The sequence below is a fragment of the Neofelis nebulosa genome, chromosome 5 (genome assembly GCF_028018385.1).
Source record: "Neofelis nebulosa isolate mNeoNeb1 chromosome 5, mNeoNeb1.pri, whole genome shotgun sequence".
Taxonomy (NCBI): Eukaryota; Metazoa; Chordata; class Mammalia; order Carnivora; family Felidae; genus Neofelis; species Neofelis nebulosa.
In genome coordinates, this window is record NC_080786.1 from 70612175 (window position 1) to 70631919 (window position 19745).

Below are 19745 nucleotides of genomic sequence, written 5' to 3' on the forward strand. Positions count from 1 at the left end.
TGTGTGTGCCCTAATATTGTGGATTAGCCTCATTTGCCTTCAGTCCAGTTAGCTACAATGGCTCACTTTACCTGTTGTGGGATGGGTTTAGGACCTATCTGGGACCACTCTGGGCTTGGTAATTGGGTGGTGTCAGACTAGATGCCTGCCTCCAGTCTGTCTGTTGGGGCTGCAGTAGCACCAATCTACAGGGTACTCTCCCTGCCTTGTCCTTTGAGAGGCTTTTGTTATTGGGCAGATGTCTGTCCCTAGTCCCTCTGTTGGGGATGCTGACACACTGATTAGCAACACTCCCTGTGTGCTGCCAGTTATAAGATTTGACTTCTGGGGCTACAATCCAACTGGTATGTATGGATATAACTCAGGCACTTTTCCAATTGCTGCTTCTATGCTATATCTCTACAGGGCTATTATGCTGTCTCTTTCCAGGTAGGGACTCAGTTTCCTATTGCCCTTTGGCTCTCCCAGAACTAAGCCCACTGATTTTTAAAGTACCTGAAATTAAGCTCCACTGGTTTTCAAAGCCAACTGTTATGTGTGGACCCCTTGTTTCTAGAGTGCTGGGAATGGGATTTGCTTTCCTTTCTCTGTGCTTGTGGTAATCTTATGGTGGGTTTGGTTTTCAACCATGTCATCACCCCTCTTACCCTTTTCAGTGTGGCCTTTTCTCTGATTAACTGTGGAAAGTCTATTCTGCTAGTCTTCAGGTCATTTTCTGGATTGGTAGCACTGATGTGGCTGTTGTCTAGGTGTATCCATGGGATCAGGTGAGCTCAGGATCCTCCTACTCCACCATCTTTCCAGAAGTCTAACAGGACACATTTTAAACATATGGAGTATGAAACTATAAATATTTGACTTCAGCTTTAGTGTAAAGATAGCTGACTAACAACCTGGTTCATCTCCTGTCTAGGCCCAGTTTCTAGGTATGTGCCTTTGGCAAAGTTTCTGTGATTCAGTTTCATCAAGTTTCTTCATTTGTAAAGTAAGATGATAGCAGTAAGCAAGTAAATACATCTTAGGTGCTATTTGACAGTAATGTTAGTGCTAACAATTATTATTACCCTAGAATTAAGCATGAAGTAAACTTTTGGCTGTAATTAATAGACATAGCTATTTACAGTTTGCAAGTCATTTCAATATATATTAGCCCATCAGATGTTCACAAATACTGAGTAGAGGTATGTAGGACTTGTGTTTTTATTCCCATTTTTCTAGAAAACTAAAGTAAACCCCATGCCCTCCCCCCCCCCAAAAAAAATCCCACATCACATTTAAAATTGGAAGTGAAAAGTCTTTACAGGATGATTTATACAAAGCAGTGGAGATAAGCTGAATATAATCAATTAAAAATAGTATTAAAAAAACCTTCCCTATGACATGTTTAAGACAATGAGTAAATAGTACTCTTTCAAATGTCTTTGCTAATAAATTTGTGAAAAAGCAAAAGGATTATATAAAAATAAAAATATTAACATAATCATAAATAGAACTTTAGATAATGTCAAGTGTATATATGTATATGAATATATGTGTGAATATATATTAGTATATACACATGAGTTAAACTTTGCCCACATTGAAACCACAATATAAAGATGATATACATAGCTACCTACCACACCCCACCACTGCCCCCTCATCTGAATTAGAACTACTTATCCGATTTTAGATAAAACATTAAATTTATATTTTTATAAAATGCCTAAGATTAACTGAAGTAAAATCAGAACACTAAGCTGTTTTCTTTAGCAAAGCATTATCACTTGAGGAAAATTTCCCAGCTTGTACTTACATTTTCATAACAGGAAGGATTATAAGAAAGCTTTGGTTAAACTGCTGATAACCTCTCCCTTTCACGTAAGCAGTACACAACCTTGGAACAGAAGAAGCTGTCTTCCTAGGGATCCTCTTGGTTAGTACACCCAATTTGGTCCCAGCCCCCATTGCTTACAGGTGTGCATCTTGAGGTCTACTGAAAATAGATCCTGGAAGGAAATAATGACTTACCAGGACTGACAAGTTCTGAAATGTCAGTGGGTTTTTCTATCTTCCTGAGTTGTACTCATGCTGGAGGGTCTGGCCTTAATTCTGTGTCACATATTCTTCATTGCTCTATTGAACTTTCATCTGGATGTTTCTCCCTGGGATTGTTGGCCCCAGACAGTCCCCCCCCCAAAAAAAAAGAGAGTAAAGGATGCTTATAACTAATTATTGAGGACATACATGCATACTTTTCTCTCTACCCATGTGATACTCTTCCTATTCTATCTCCTTCCGCCCTCATGTCCCCTATCCCATCCATCAGTCCTCCCATCTCTCCACCACTTGGGATTATGAGAAGGAATAACTGGAGAGGGGGACCCTGTAACACTATTGGACAGCCTACCATCACCCAGTTGCATTCAGAAAACCAAAACAGGTAGTAAGGCCAAGTAATACTCTGTCCTCAGTGGGTGAGATCACTACTGGTTATTCTCTGGTTACCTTTGCAAATCCATTCACTCTGTGATGATCCCTATTGTCTACAACATTTAGACACCCCCCCCCCCACCTCCCAATGGATTGTTTATGCCTGGGCAGTGGGTGGCACCAGCAGGAACTCAAAGGCCAAGAGGGTTTTCCACCAGGACTATGGTAGTGTCTGATTCCTGTTATAATTACAGCTCCTACCAGCAGCCTCTCCTCCTCAGTTCCAGCTCTTAATGAACTTCCATAGCAAACCTGGTTTCCTTTGTCTCCTTAGTCACAAGGCAGCAATGGCTCCCCATCGTTACTTGTCTCTGGGCGCCTCACCATCTTTTGTCCTTTCCCTTCATCATTCCTATACCTCAGTAAGTAGACCCTTCCTGAGGTCTTGCCAGTTGAACTACCTGGTATGAATTCCTGCAAGGGCTTTGGTTAATATGGACAAGAAAAATAGAATCAGATATGTCTCAGATATTTCCTACACCAGGAAACCATAACACAATACAATACAACATCACAAACCACACCACAGTAAGTTCTTCATGAAGTCCATTTAATCTGCATGATGAGCTCCTGGAGTCACTCTCAGCTCTGTACAGTCTGGGCCTGGATACTTTCATCAACCATTGAGATTCACAAGTAAATGGAAAACTCTTCTCCCTTTGAGTACCAGAGGGTTTGATGCCTTCTCTGATCCTTAAAAAAAAAAAAAAGGTTAGCTATCATACACACACACACACACACATGTATGTGTGTGTGTGTGTATATATCTTTGCTATTATATCTAATAATCTTGTCTTGGGGCTACCTTAGAAATATATGGCTTTTGAAAGCCCATGATTTTAGCCCATTAAAATAATAAAAATATCAATGTAATGATGGTGACTACTATCAACTGAGTCTCAAAGATGTGGGGTTCTTGCTTTGAATACGTTATTTCATTTATCCTTCATAACACCACCATGAGGATGTTTTTCTCTCATTTTATGGGTAAGAAAACAGATTGAAGAGATAAAGTAACTTACTAGGTGAAATATATGTTGCTGTGTAACAAACCAGCCTAAACTCAGTGGCTTAAAACACAACAATTATTTAATTTGCTCAAATATCTGCCACTTGGGCACCATGTGGTTGGGATAACCCATCTTTGTTCTAAGCTGGGTTGATGCATAGGTTGGGAGGACATGATGGCTGGGGACTAGAATCATCCAAAGGCCCACACACTTACACAGTCTGGTGGCTGATGCTGCCAGTTACTTAGATATTCAGGTATGGCTCTTGGCTGGAATGCCCATATGTGTTCTCCATGAAGCTATTTGACTTTCGTGGATCTTGGCAGCTGTGTCCTAAGAGTGGGCACCCCAAGAGACAAGAAGTGGAAGTTGCTAGTTTTAAAACCCTGAGCCTGGAAACTGACACAGTACCATTTGCATAGTATTATCTTGGTCACAGAGTCTAGATTCAAGATAAAGGAGACAAAGACCTACCAGATGATGAGAGAAATGTCAATGAATTTGGGGGCCGTGGTTTAGAACTGCACATTTACTGGCATCATGCAGCTATAAGGAGAGAAGCTGGGACTCAAACTTTTAATTTTATAACTTCAAGGTTCTGGTTCTTTTTAAATATATTGTAATGTTTATTTTTGAGAGAGAGAGAGAGACAGAATCCAAAGGAGGCCCTAGGCTCTGAGCTGTCAGCAGAGCCTGATGCTGGGCTCAAACCATGAACCATGAGATCATGACCTCAGCTGAAGTCTGACACTTAACCAACTGAGCCACCCAGGCGCCCCAAAGTTCTGGTTCTTAATCATAGCTTTGCTAAGTCACCTGAAAACTAATTTTAGCTTAATGAAGGGGAACATTTAAGACAGTTCTATCCAGCTGTCCTACCTCGGTTCACCTGACCTCCCCAAACAGTAATGATGACCTGCTTTCTCTCTTCCAAAACAACTGATCCTGTTGATCCCACCTGGCCCACAGGGACATGCCCACGGATGTCACCATGCCCTGCCCCCCCCCAGCCCAGCCCCATCTGACACTAGTGACTCCCTCCTGCCTCTCCCCACACACATCTGGAGTCAGGGCCTGCCCCAGCCACCTGGCCTCTGAAGCTCGAGGCAGCTGCCCTGGGTAGAATGGGGCCCTGAGTGCCTCACCCCTGCCCAGCTTGCTGCTACAGCATGGCTTTTGAGGACATGTTCAATCCTGCCCCCATCCACATCTTGCCCCCTAATCTGAGCCCAGTTTTGCCCAGTCCCCAACCTTCCCAGTCCATACACCCTTGCTACCCTTGGCCTCACCTTTCACCCTGGTCCTTCCAACCCTGCCTTCTCCCACTGGCTGCATCTTGTCCAGCGTTGACCCGTCTCTTTTGATGACCCCTCAGTTTACAGAGCCAGCAAGAAGTAGGGCTGCTCTCTCCTGGGTCTGAGCTTGAAGTAGAAGAGGGCTTCTCACCTGATGCTTCAGGTTGAGGCTGCAGGGTAGGGAGTTCTAAAGCACAACAATATGCATAGTGTAAAAACACTAAGAGCTATAGAGTCATCAGTCCCTCATGTGCAGCCAGGGACTAGCCAGGCTCTTGTCTTACTTGGATGGACACAGTTTGGGGAGAGAGTATCCAGTGCAGAATGTAGCAAGCTTCAGCCTTATGGGAATAGGTGCTTAGACTCTGTTCTGTGTACAAATCCTCCCGAGTTCCCCTTTTTTTTCATGAAAGTGAAAACTTAGTCTCACCATGTTTGTTTTAAAACCACCTTTCCCGTGTCAACTTTTACCAGAGTCATGCAGCGTTGGGGAGGAGGAGCCACTACATCCCTTGGCTCAGGACCAAGTCATGACCCTGTCCTTCCCATGTCTATTAAAGGACTCCCTCATGAAGGAAAACATATGTATGTGTGTGTGTGTGTGTGTTTCAGAGTTCTATGAATGCTTGCATAAAGTATCCCTCTAAAAATTCAGCTTAAGCAGAGTTCAAGAGATACTGGAGTTAGAGGGGACCTTCATGTACTCCACTCTGCCTCCCCCCTCCGCCCCGTATTTTACAGACTTGGATGTTCAGGCACCAGTTGGTTATACAACATGGCCATGTTAGCCAGCTGCGGTGTTGGGACCAGAATCCAAGCCAGTGCCTTCTGTACTGTGTCCCCACATGGGTGCACATTACTTCCTTATCCACTTTGGATACTGGTAATTTTTTATCCAAATAACTACCATCTATGAAGTGCTGTAGTATCATTTGTGCTTTTTGTCTTTACAGTCTCCTCCAGGATGTCTTTCCTAGCCCACTGGGACAATGCAGAAAGGTGGAAGCAGAGATGCTAATGGCAAATTCATAAAAATCAAACCACTGATTTTAGGGTATGCAATATTAAGCTAGAAAATAAAGTTATAAATGAAGAGTCAACAAATAGCATAGTGATTGGAAGCTGGTAGAAGAAACTGGCAGTGAGAGGATTGACATACAGTGAACAAGGCAACCAGAGGTGTCCTAATGGGGTGTGGTTGCTCCAAAGTGAATATCATGGAGGTTGGATTCTAGTGGCTGCACCCCTTTTAACTCTCACCCCACAAGGTCAAACCCTCACTAGACCTGGCATAACACCACTGTGAGGTACATAAGTGCTGTTATTACTCCCTGTATCAATTTCCTAGGGCTGCCAAAATAAATTGGCCCAGATTGGGTGTCCTCAAACAACAAAAATGTATGCTCTCACCATTCTGGAGGTTAGAAGTCTAAAATGAAGGTGTCAGCATGGCCATACTCCCTCCAAGGGCTCAAGGGGAGGATCCTTCCTTACCTCTTCTAGCTTCTGGTGGTTGCTGGCAATACTTGACATTCCTGTATGTTTGTTTCCAAATCTCCCTCATCCTATAAGGACACCAGTTCTTGGACAAGTGTCCACTCTAATACAGTATGATCTCATCTTAACTTGATTGCATCTGCAAACACATCATTTCTAAATAAGGTCACATCCACAGGCTCTGGATAGAATGTGAATTTGGAGGGGAACACTATTCAACTCAAGCATATGCTCTTTTACAGAAGTAGAGACTGAGGTCCAGATAGGCTAAGCAGTTTTCCCAGATTGTTCAGAGGAACAAATTGGAATTTAAAACCCAATTTTCTGATTCCAATTCTGTGGTGTTTCTGCTGTATCCTAAAGTATGAAAGTTTTCTGATGTTATTTGATCCTCCATATAAAGCCTGTAAAAAAAAATTAATGCTGCAGCATGAGTATTATCTATATTTTCACTAAGGAAAAAAAATGACTTCCTTGAACTTTCTGCCCTTTCTATTTGTTCCCATAGCAACCTGTAATAAGTCTTTCATAAATGTTATCACTTTATTGTATTTGCCCAATTATTTATCTGTTTCTACTAAAAGCAGAGAAAAACAGCATTGGTGCTGGCACTGGTGAATGAGAAGGAGACAAAAGGTCCTGCCTGAGTCAAATAGGTTAGATGCAAAGCTTGGACTTGAACTCATTCTCAGCGACCTTGATTTCATCTTACATATCTCCTCAGAGAGTCCAACTTCTCTCCCTATGCACAAGACCACTCATCCAGAGGTATCATCAGGCATAGTGCCTATAATTGATGAATTTTATAAAGGCCAACACAATGTCTGACAGACATCTGGAAAAATATTACCAGCTGCAAAATAAAAGAACATTGCAAAACTGAATGCAATATGTATTTTAATTAAACTGTAGTAAAATATATGAACAAAATAACTGCAATAATTATTACAGAAATAAATATGCAAATTAGAATTGATCTAACACCTCGGTGCATTCTAATTTACTTATTATAATGTGGGATAGGTGGGGGGCTGTCTCCAACAGTAAGAATGCCTCAGGCCTATAAAGATCCCAAAAAGGCTCTGATGACCACATTAAAATCAACCCTATTTATGAGGATCAAAACAACTCCAGATTGTCTGGCATATGAAATGGGAGAGTGTGAACAGCTCTTTTTTTTTTTTCTTTCATCACGAGTAAAGCAGCTTCTTCTTATTATATAACCATATTACTCAGGCTCAGTAATGCGGCATTTGGTGAGGTCGTCATGTACTATTTGTGGCTCACTTAATCCTAGTGCTCCTCCCGGGGATAGGCCTAACAGAGAGATATTTCATCTCGGTGTGTTTTTCCTGTGAAATTTTTGATCCAATTATCTTTTAATCTTTTGCTACACAGTGTGTTGGGCAAGCAACTTTGCAGCGAGAGCCCTTGTCTATAATGACAATTAGCCCAAGAGACAAGAGAACCGAAAATATTTGAAATCAAAGAAGGTAATTCTGAAGAGGAGAAAGCTTTATCATTTTCTTATCTCTCTGTTCCAGATAACACCCAGATAGCTAAAAGAACAACTAGATTTTAAAGATGTTATCAGTTTTCTCAGTGACAATTAATTTTAGGTCCAGCTCCCCCTATATTTCCATTCATGGAATAAAAGTCTTGTTAATCCCTTCACTGCGAACATTTTCTTAAAATTCAAAGTAGATCTATGACACGGCTGTGAACAGCACAGTTGAGGAATCTTATGACTCTAGTTGGCAATGAGAGTTTATTTTGTTTAACCACAATAAAAGCTAAGGATGTAGAGTGAGTCTATACTTTTCTCACAATTTCTCAGCCTACTCTTGACTTCCCATCCTTTTTTCTCCGGGCTAAACTCTTAGACCATGATTTCAGTCATTCTCTTGCAAATCTCAACTCCCTCAGCCCTTTGGCCTTCATGCAAACTTTACAAATCCCTGTGCTGTTTCAGTCCCAGGATCTGTCACCTGCTTCTTCACAGTCAGCTGAGTTTCCTTCACTCAGCTCCCATGCTGCCCCATAGAGTTACCACTTACAACCTGCCTTGGGGGATTTCCTCCTTCTCTCACCCTTTTATTTATCTTTGGCCCGCAGCCTATCCCAGTCTCAGTGCATCCTCCAAACTTTCTCTTCAAGTTGTAATCCCAGCACTCATGCTCAAAAAGCTCAACCAGCTTCCAATGACCATCAGGTTTGAGGCACCACCTCACGCGTCCTTCTGTATTCCCAGAAATCTCTCTATAGCACACCTCGCCCTTCAGTCAGAGGTAAAGGCGTCACACCCCTTTGACATAAATCTCCCGTCTGTGCTCTTCATTGCATCCATCTTCATTTTCTTTCTGTATCCCAAAACTGAAATAGAAGACCGAATGCTTTCTCAAAGGATAGTAAGAGAGACAAGAGACCCAACAAAGGTAACAACAGTTTATATCATTTTGCTCTTCTTGCTAGAAGAATATCCACTCTAGAATACTGGGGCCAGAAAAAATTTCCAGAGTAGGTGATACCTGAACCAAACAGAATAAAAAAAGGCTAGCCTGGATTTAAAAAAAAAAAAAAAAAAGTGTGTGTAGGGAGACCATCCCATGCAGACTGAGCAGCAATTATAATGGCACAGAATCCAAAAATGAGGGAGGGCTGAGCTAAAACTGAATTATCTAGGTTATCTAGGTTGAGTGGAAAACAGTCAAATAGGACAAGTACTTAATGATCAGACTCTGAATATGTCATACAGACTAAGAAGCTTGGGTTTTTATGCTGATGGCACTGGGGAGCCATTGAAAGTTTCCATGAGAAAGGCACAATCACATTTGCATTTTAGAAAGAACATTTGAATGCAGCGTGGAAGACAGATTGCAGTGGGACAGACATTAAGGGTTTGAACTAGCAGGAGAACAGTTAATAAACTCACAGTAACCCCAGGCCAAGAAAGACAATAGGGTGAACTAATGTATCGCTGCCTCAGAGCGACAGTGGGAGGGGTGCATTCATACGGCACCAGTTCCCTCAAGCATCCCTAAGTACAGATCTCTGGTCTGGATGTTGATGCTGGTCCCCTGGACTTGTGAAGGTTCTGCAGCAGATCTCACTGCTGCAAGCCAGGGCAAAAGTAAAGAAAAATTGTAGACCCCACAGAGGAACCAAAACTGAGTTTCTAAGCCTATGTGAAGAATTGACAAGGTCAGGTTAAATTGGAGAATGTGTGTGTGTGTGTGTGCTTGGTTGGGGTGTAGAGATTAATGACTGGAGTTAAAGTTCCTGCAAAAATGGGCCGAGGCATGGGGAGGAAGGAGTTATAGCAACTGGGCTTATATTTATTTACGTGTTTTACTAGGGTACACTCTCAGAAGAAGTAACAGATGGCATGTCACCCAGTCTGATCTCCTTGTCAACTGAATCTCCAAGCAGATACACTCATAATATATGCTATGAGGAGGAGAACTGGAATTCAGAATGCCTTTGGAAAGATGTCCCTGGCTAAAGATTTATCTATGATAATAAACCAGAATCTCTGGATTTGTAAGACATGACTTCCTACAGATTTTCACATAAGTTCCTCCACCTTGGGGTATAAAATGGGAGATTTTTCACTGCTTAAACATCCTCTGCTGCGTGAGGTAACCTCAGGAATCTCATTTGGAGACCTCACTTCTTATTCTGAACCAGAGGTACATGTTTGCTGCAGGGAGAAAAGACATGGCTGGCTGCCCCCCACATCCCAGGCTCTCCCTTGCTCCCCTCTGTGCCTCTTGATTGCCCGTACCCTTGAAGTTAATAGTAAAACTTTATGCTAGATGAGATTTGTGAGTCTGATTTCACAATCCAATCCTGTATATTATATCTGAGAAGAACTAGTAAAGTAACTACTAATCTTGCTATGTTCCTAGTTTTACCTGGAAAATGTTTTCTTTAGGGAAAAACAGGTTATACTTACATTTTATGGTTTTAAGTCTAGCCTTTTGACCAAATCAAATGCTTCTTGATCCATTCAGATATTTCTGACAGACCCGTCCAGTTGAGCATGAATTTTTATCCACACCATCTCTCACGCTATCTCCACTAACTCGGACCGGTGAGAATAGTTTCTGCCCCCTTCCCCCAACAAGATAATCCCTGAGTTGTTTTCAATACATTACCAGTACAAACAAAATGTATATTAGTGCATGCCTTCAGAATCTTGTTCCTCATGCCCCAACTGGAAGAAGTCACATGGATTAGAGTAAAAATATCTGTAAGAGAACTTGTATGCAAAGCAAGTATAGACACTGCTTTAAATCCACAAGATAAAGCAAGCAAAGCTATGCTTTCTTCTCTAGGGCAATTTGGGCTAGCAGGAAGGCAATTACTGCCTATAGCAGAAGAAAGCTGTCCCCACAAGTAGGCAGCCAGGGAGCTGTGAATTAGCTTTTCAACACCTGAAGCATACGTTAGAGAAAGTTAATGGCTCTGCTTTGAGAATAATAGAAAAGCCTGGGGTTAGAGGAGGTCCCTTTTTTCACAGTAATTTTGCACATTTTAATAATTAGTAGTATATCAATATTTATGGTATCACAATAAAGGAGCATATTTGGGGGGGATGTTTGATCATGTGCATATTTTGTTCACAGTTGTCCATGACTAAAGAGAGCTCCATGTCAGGGCAGGGACAGTTTCTCTGCCAAGACATTCTAAGTCAATACATATTGGCTGGAAGAAATTAGGCCACTTCGAAAGTACTAGACTTACAACCCTAGACCTAAAATGTGATGCTCATCTTAAACTACAGGTCACTTCATGCAGTGATGCTATGGTAACCTTTTAAGTACCTTTTGAAAGACTAGAGGGTATCCCTCGTATTATCTCCTTCAGTGGTTTTCAAACATTAGTGCACATTCAGTGCTCATGGTATTTACTTCCTGATACATGATGAAGGTACTTCTCTGTGGTATTCTTTACAAAAAAAAAAAACAAAAAAAAAACCAAACCCTAAAGTAACCATGAGAAAAAATCTATACACTGAAAACTATAGAAAGCTTATGAAAGAAGTTGAAGAAGACACAAAAAAATGGAAAAAGATTCCATGCTCCTGGATAGAAAGAACAAATATTGTTAAAATGTCGATACTACCCAAAGCAATCTACATATTCCATGCAATCCCTATCAAAGTAACACCAGCATTCTTCACAGAGCTAGAACAAATCATCCTAAAATTTGTATGGAACCAGAAAAGACCCCGAATAGCTAAAGCGATCTTGAAAAAGAAAACCAAAGCGGGAGGCATCACAGTCCCAGATTTCAAGCTGTATTACAAAGCTGGAATCATCAAGACAGTATGGTACTGGCACAGGAACAGACACTCAGATCAATGGAACAGAATAGAGAACCCAGAAATGGACCCACAAACATATGGGCAACTAATCTTTGACAAAGAGGGAAAGAATATCCAATGGAATAAAGACAGTCTCTTCAACAAGTGGTGCTGGGAAAACTGGACAGCGACATGCAGAAGAATGAACCTGGACCACTTTCTTACATCATACACAAAAATAAACTCAAAATGGATGAAAGACCTCAATGTAAGACAGGAAGCCACCAAAAGCCTCGAAGAGAAAGCAGGCAAAAACCTTTTTGATCTTGGACACAGCAACTTGTTACTCAACACATCTCCAGAGGCAAGGGAAAAAAAGCAAAAATGAACTACTGGGACCTCATCAAAATAAAATCTGCACAGTGAAGGAAACAATCAGCAAAACCAAAAGGCAACCAACAGAATGGGAGAAGATATTTGTAAATGACATATCAGATAAAGGGTTAGTATCCAAAATCTATAAAGAATTTATCAAACTCAACACCCAAAAACAAACAATCCAGTGAAGAAATGAGCAAAAGACATGAATAGACACTTCTCCAAAGAAAATGCGGTGTACCCTGAATGGGATCCTGGAGCCAAAAATGGGCATGAATGCAAAAGATAATGAAATCTAATAAAGTGTGGAGTTAAGTTACTAGTAATGCACCAGTGCTGGTGTCTTAGTTGTGACAAATGCACCACAATAATAAACATATTAACAAGATTGGGGACTGACTGAGGGACATATAGGATCTGTTTGTACTGTCTTTGCAACTTTTTTGTAAATCTGGAAGTACTGGAAAAATAGGTTTATTTAATGATGCCCACGGAATACTACAGGCAAATCAAAATCTCTGGGGTTGGGACCTGGCTATTGGCATTGTTTTAATCTCCCAGGTGATTCTCCTATGCAGCCAAACTTGGGAGTTACTGATTTAGATAGATGTAAATTAAGGACTTCCATACTAAATCTACCTTTCACTTGGTCAGCATGGTAGTTAATACTGAAACAATTTGCTACTTTTTGTATTTCTAGAGAAAACATCTCTTTTAGTTTAGGTTAATCAACTCTGTAAAATAATAGTGCCAGTCACTTAAAATAAAAAGTAGAAACAGAAGAAATCCATACACTGACTTTTAAAGATGACATTCCAGAGTATATCCTGAGGTCCATATGCATCCCATCTATCCTATTACACCATGTTTTAAAACTATCAGACAGAGCTTTGGGACCTGGGGAGAATTTTGTGACTAATAGAATTTAGGCAATTTAGATAATTGCACATAAGCCCTCTGTACCTGGAAGACCCTGTGCAAGCCCCTGTGATAGATCTATAAAGTCTTTATTCCAAAGCATAAACTTTTCTTTTTTTTTTTTTTTTTTTTGGGACAGAGAGAGACAGAGCATGAACGGGGGAGGGGCAGAGAGAGAGGGAGACACAGAATCGGAAACAGGCTCCAGGCTCCGAGCCATCAGCCCAGAGCCTGACGCGGGGCTCGAACTCATGGACTGCGAGATCGTGACCTGGCTGAAGTCGGACGCTTAACCGACTGCGCCACCCAGGCGCCCCAACTTTTCTTCTAATCTCTGTCAGTTTTGTAAGAACTAAGGCTCAACTGTAGCACTCAACTCTAATATTTGTCTCATTTTTCCATCTCCACATTGTGTGGATAAATCTTCCCAATAGGGATACACTAAAAACAAAGAATAATTCTAACTACGAGGTCATTCAAGTAAGAGAAAGGTTTTTACTTTTAGTTAAAAAAAAATTTGTTATATTAGGAGTGCTGATGTTGGAGAGGCTAGCTATTCAATTGGCTATTAGAGCATCTCCTGATACTTCCTCTTTAGTAGGGCCACATGGTTTTTCAGACTCAGCATCTGACCTATGGAGAGTCATGAGGAAAGGAAATTAGTACCTGGAATTCTGCCAGTGAAGTGGCAAGTTGTTCTGGTCCCTCGCCAGGTAGTGCCAACCAGTTCACTGGGCGGCCCAGTTTTCTGGTTTTTGCAGGTCTGCAGGATACCACTGGAAATGGTTCCATTTCATCCTTTCCACACTCTGGCTAATCTTTGTAGATTGAATGCCACTGGCAATTTTGAATGAAGGATCAAGTCTGCAATTGATGAGACTATACAGGTGGTAACAGAAAGTCTGGCACTTGCCTCCACTGCAGTTTTTTACTGGCATCACAGGCAAGCATAGGAATATAGAAAAAATATCAGGTATTATGGAATTGCAACATTCAAGGAGTGAATGTACATTTTTCATATTTAATGTATTTTTCCTCTTGTGAGTGAATCTCCCATAATCTTAGAAAGCAGTTAGAAGTATTACTACCTGGTTTTAGGAAACATTAATATGACTTTTTAGGCACTGAGAGAGAGAAAGCAAGAGAGAGAGAGAGAGAGAGAGAGAAAGTCACCATCTTTTATACACAGCAAACTTATTATTCAGTTTTCCTGCCTTATTCAAGACCCCGAATCTTAGGGATTCTGTTCCCTTAGCAGTTCTTGTGAACACACCTTAACCCTAATGCCAGGCATTATTGATTGGACCCAGAAGAGGACATCTGGTTGGAAATAACTCACTGATTTCCTTTCCTGGGAATCTGTAGTTTGGATCCAGTTCTAGTTAATATTATAGGAGCTTTTAGTGCGCAGCCTTCCATGTTCACTCAGAAAGAGGCTAGATCTACAAAGAGGCAAGTGATCAGAAAGATGCCAGCAAGGTACTGAGTGGTAGATACGCATATGAAGGGGGTGGGGAGAAGGAGCAAGAGAATCTGGAGACTAAAAGAGAACAGATTTGTTCTGTTAGTCTCTGTTAGTCTGGAGACTAATTTGACCCCTAACTGCCTACTTTTTGTACTTCTTGCCCCTAAATTCCATAAATTATCCTGTATGCTAGTAAAACTTATTTTGTTTGTTTGCTTCTGTTTCAATCTAATTTACATAAGTGTGTTACTCTCATCAAAATGATTCGTAGGAGAGTATGCATACATGCAAGTAATTGAAGCATTCCTTCTAAATTACAACAGTGCCTGCCATATACTTTTTGATAATATATTTGATAAGTAGATTTTCTATGCATCTTTCAAAACATTTATTGTATACGTTTAAAAATTTTTTTAATATTTATTTTTGAGAGAGAGAGTGCAAGCAGGGGAGGGCAGAGAGAGAGGGAGACACAGAATCTGAAGCAGGCTCCAGGCTCCGAGCTGTCAGCACAGAGCCCAACGCAGGGCTTGAACTCACAAACTGTGAGATCATGACCTGAGCCAAAGTCGGATGCTCAACCAAGTCACCCAGGTGCCCCATATTGTCTACTTAACATATAGTATGTATACATATATGTATATGAAATATGTATATTCATATATATGTATGTGTGTGTATCCTATTTTTTAGGGAACACCATCAAAGACATTCAACTAGTAATACCACTTACGACCTGCCTATGTTGAAGAACCAACAAAAACTCCTTAGCAATATGTGACTTCGCAATATTTTGCATAGTGACTAAGAACATGGGCTCTGGTGCCAGACTGAAATATTGGGAGGATTATATAAATTTATGTGCAGAACTTGTAACCATTTCCCACATATATAATAACCATTCAAAACTAGTATAGCTTATTATAATGCTCATTATCATTATAACTATAGTATATAATAAGTATTCAAAGTTATTGTTTTTATCATTATTATTATCATTATTAAAAAGTTGGTTTAGTCTCTGGAGAATTTGTTAGAGGAGCATAGTCACCTTTTCAAGGACCATAAAACTTTATATTCAGAAAATAAATCAGCCAAAATCACATATAAAAGCACTAAGCCTAGAATGAAGGTTTCTTCCAGTTGGGAGCCAAATTAGTGGCAGAACATGAATTTGACGAAGGTTGGACAAACTAAGGTGTAAGTGCTGCTTAGAGGTTGCTTGGCAAGAAGATATCAAACAATACCCTAAGATTCTAAACACCTTCTACTGTTTCATAAAAAGTATGAAAGGACTGCTGACATCCCCTTTGGAAGAAGTATGAGAGCAATGTGGGATCAAGGGTAACTGGTATGTCCAGAGGCGTGAGAAATATGAATAAGAGCTCAAGCCAAATACCTTGTTGATTATTACTCAGGCTATATGTGTATGGCAAAAAAAAAAAAAAACAAAAACAAAAAAACAAACAAAAACAAACACAACAACTATTAGAGTGTATCCTTTTTGTTACACATCCACCTTAAATTTACTCTCTTAACTATTAGAGTAATTAAGATAACCAAGCATTATTATTTAATATGCTCCCTAAAAAGTTTAATAATGTCTTAGAACAAGTATGTGTAAACTGTTGTGTAAACGATCAGATTGTAAATACCTTGCGCTTTGTGAGCCATGTTTCTTTTTTGCAACTACTCATCTTTTTATGCCATTATAGCACAGAAGCAGCCATAGACAACACATAAATGAAAAATCATGGCTGTGTTTCAATAAAGTTTTATTTACAGAAACAGGTGGAGGGCCAGATTTGGACTATGGGCTATTGTTTGCCAGTACCTGTCTTAGAAGATTTCAACTGCTTTTCCCCTACAACTTTCACTCCCAGTGAGAGTACTTAGAGACTTGCTAGGAACTTCAAAGTTGATTAATCTCTAATGATTTATAGAGCCAGAAAGTCCACACCACTAGAGCATGTATCCATAGAGGATGAAGGCAAGCATTGGAATGGTCAGCCTCAGGTCATGTCTCCATAGTGGCATGGAAGAGGAGAGGCAGGAAGTGCCATTGCTCAGATTATCAAGCATGGACTGTAACAGATAAAACAGAAATATTCCTACTAAGGTGAAACTGGAGGAAGGTGGTTGCATAGGAAAAATTCCTTGAATAAGGCTAACTAATGAAGGGAAATGTCTCAATCTTAATAAAGGACAGTCTTTGGACTGTGAACATCACAATGACAGAGAATATACCTTTCCATATATTTTAGGCCCTAACACAAAGCCTGTACTCAGAAAATGTTTGTTCAGGTGTATCCAGTCAGGCGGCAATAGGGAACCCAACCTAACCATACCAATAGGGAATCCAGGCGGTGGTCATCATTAAACACTGCATCTGTATGTGGAAGCTGTCTGGCTCAAAAGATGACAACATAAGAACAGAGTCTAGTCCTAGAAGGTACAAATACAAAAGCCAAGCAGAACTTTATGAAATAGGAAAGAAGATAGAAGGAAAAACCCAGGCACTACTCCAGGGCAGGTCAACACTGGAAGAGGAAGAGTCACTGGAATTAATGTGTCATGAGAAAATATGAGCTCTTTATGTCTATAGTACTGGATTCCCATTCTGGCTGATAAAAAGGAGACTTAAGAGAGATCCAAAGGTAATCCAACAAGGGACCTATCAGATGTGATTAGAATACTGACTTCTAAACCTACAAGAAATTCTTAGCTTCAAAACTCAGTGAAGTTGATGAAATATTATCCTAAATCAGGGAAGACTGTTGGGGAAGAATGGAGCTTACAGATGTGTTCTATGGGTGTAGCGAATATTTGGAAAGGATAGGCTGAGAGATTGAGTTATTAAAATACAGTGTAATCACTAAGATCATGAACCTCAGAGTCAGACATCCTGGATTTAAATGTTGACTGCCACTTATTGCTCTACCCCATTTAGCTTTTACTCTTAAGCAAGTTATTAAATATATAGTATTTATTCTCAGTTAGTTTCCCTATAAAATGGGCATAAAAATAACACCTACCTCAAAAGATTGCTATAAAAACTTAATGAGGTAAATATGCAGAGTGCTTTATGTCTGGCTATACAGTAACTTTTCAATAAAGGAAAGACCTTATTAAGTAGGAAAAGAAACTATTAGGGATATGGGTTTAGCATTTCTTACATTAGCTTTTGTTAAAATATATTTAGATTTCTCAAAGCACAGATCTGGGAGCACCAAGTCCATTTTTACATTTTCTTTTCTATTTTGGCAAGAACCAGCACTTTTGGACTTTGCAAATTTTGTCAGGATAGATTGAGAATCTCCAGCAAGTCAGAGCCCAATCTATGGTTCCAGGTGAAGTTTAGAGACTGCTCCACTGTAATGTAGACTGGCAAGTTTCCAGCTTGAAGAAAAATACATGAGCTGCAGCATTGCAAGGAAGAACTTTAATTTTTCCTAAAACTTTCTCAGAATCACCAACTCTTCTCTCCCTTATATTTTTCCTGAAACCAAGAAATAAGCCAAATATGAGACAGTTGTCCTAAGAAGGTTGTCGAAATGAATCTCCTAGGCCTGTTATGATTTTAATCTGATCCTTTGGAGGGGTCAAGAGAATGCTAATGTGACCTGGTATTCAATGTATCAGTAGATTCATCAAACAAGAGTTTTTATTTTTTAGGGTTTTCTGGGGCACAGTGACCTCTCTTCCCAAACCCTGCAAAAGACCTAATTTGGACAGAAGATAGAGGAAAACTCAGTACATGGAGCGTGTCCTCAGTCTCCCATACCTCCCTGGACATTGAGCTTCAGAGACTTACTGCAGAGAGTAATAGTATAGATGGCATATTGCCTGATGCCAAATGCCTTTTGGAGAAAATTAAAACTAGAACTCAAGGGGCACCTGGGTGGCTCAGTCGGTTGAGCGTCTGACTTCAGCTCAGGTCACGATCTCACGGTCCGTGAGTTCGAGCCCCACGTCGCTCTGGGCTGATAGCCCAGAGCCTGGAGCCTGCTTCCGATTCTGTGTCTCCCTCTCTCTCTGCTCCTCCCCCGTTCATGCTCTGTCTCTCTCTGTCTCAAAAATAAATAAACGTTAAAAAAATTAAAAAAAAAAAAAAAAACTAGAACTCAAGTGCTATGAAATCTTGTCATAAATGGCATTTTCTTTTTTCCACACTTTTCTGGATGTTTGGTTTGAGCTTCCAACAGAGCTCTGTTAAACATTTCAAATATGTTTTCATTGTGATTATAAGTCACTTAAATATTGTCACAAAGGTAGCTTGCAAGATGTTTTCATTCATACCAAATTTAAATACCACCTTTTCTTTCCTGAGTTGAGAGGCAAAAGGTTCAAATAAGAAAACAAAATTTTTAGTTTCTACATTCTCTTATTTGGAATGACTGAACATAAGACCCACATAGCCTCCAGACATTGCAACACTTAAATTATGCTTTCACCCAGCAGAATCAATATGGTCATTTGTCATTAAACAGTTACTCATAAGGAAAATATCAACAGCACAAGGACATTTCATTTGAATTTTCTCTTGGAACTGCTACATCAGAATCAATAGGAGTATTGCTTAAAAAAATGGTGATAAGCATAAGAGACTCTTAAAAAATGAGAAATGAGGGCTGATGGATGGTGGGAGGGAGGGGAGGGTGGGTGATGGGTATTGAAGAGGGCATCTTTTGGGATGAGCACTGGGTGTTGTATGGAAACCAATTTGACAATAAATTTCATATATTAAAAAAAAAAAGAAAAAAATGGTGATATCTTGGCCCCACTCAAAACATAATTAAAATACTAGAGTTGGGATTCAGGAATCTACTCCTTGGCAAAGATTCCAGCTGATTCTTGTACACCAAAAATTTGAGAATCAATGATTTAGGGATTCAGTTCTGACACTTGATTTAATAATTTAAAAGCTTTTAAAAGATCACCATAAACTTTATAATTTATTTTGTCCATAATTTCTGGCATTTCACTGATTGTTTCATTATATTAAAATATTGTATTACTAATTTCATAAAATCAAATAAACATTTTAATCTTGAACCAAATAGGCAAAATTTCAGTGTCTTTTTCTATTGGCACCATATATAGTTTTCTTAACATGAAATTTCCAAAAAAACTAATTACATTGCTTTACACAAAGAAAAGAAGAAAAATTAATAAAAATACATGAATCTGTAATCAAGCATTGGAAAATAGGAGCCAAGGGACGCTTATCTCTCATAAAGGGAGCACAAATGAGGTAAGTCCTATAATTTCCCTGGCTTCACTTCAGTAAACTCTTCTAAGAATACAGTTCTGGGAAGAAGGACTAAAACCAATCAAGGTAGTTTTGTTGAGTTGAGGAAATAGAGATTTAAGTCTTAGAAAGTTGAGGCAGGAAGAATTTT

General features: G+C 39.9%; 1 long non-coding RNA gene across 2 annotated transcripts in view; it reads right to left on the reverse strand.

The window, feature by feature from the left end:
- Nucleotides 1–1280: 1280 nt before the first annotated feature.
- LOC131512183 (uncharacterized) overlaps nucleotides 1281–19745 on the reverse strand; it is a 56210-nt gene continuing 37745 nt past the window's right edge. Inside the window, exons 1-5 of one of the 2 annotated variants that reach the window (XR_009262016.1) lie at nucleotides 15395–15535; nucleotides 13545–13809; nucleotides 4772–4964; nucleotides 3698–3815; nucleotides 1281–3165 (exon numbers count right to left, since the gene is read on the reverse strand). This is a non-coding gene — a long non-coding RNA (uncharacterized LOC131512183). Of the gene's footprint in view, nucleotides 3166–3697; nucleotides 3816–4771; nucleotides 4965–13544; nucleotides 13810–15394; nucleotides 15536–19745 lie in introns of those variants that run through there. The other variant, XR_009262017.1, reaches the window with a different exon arrangement.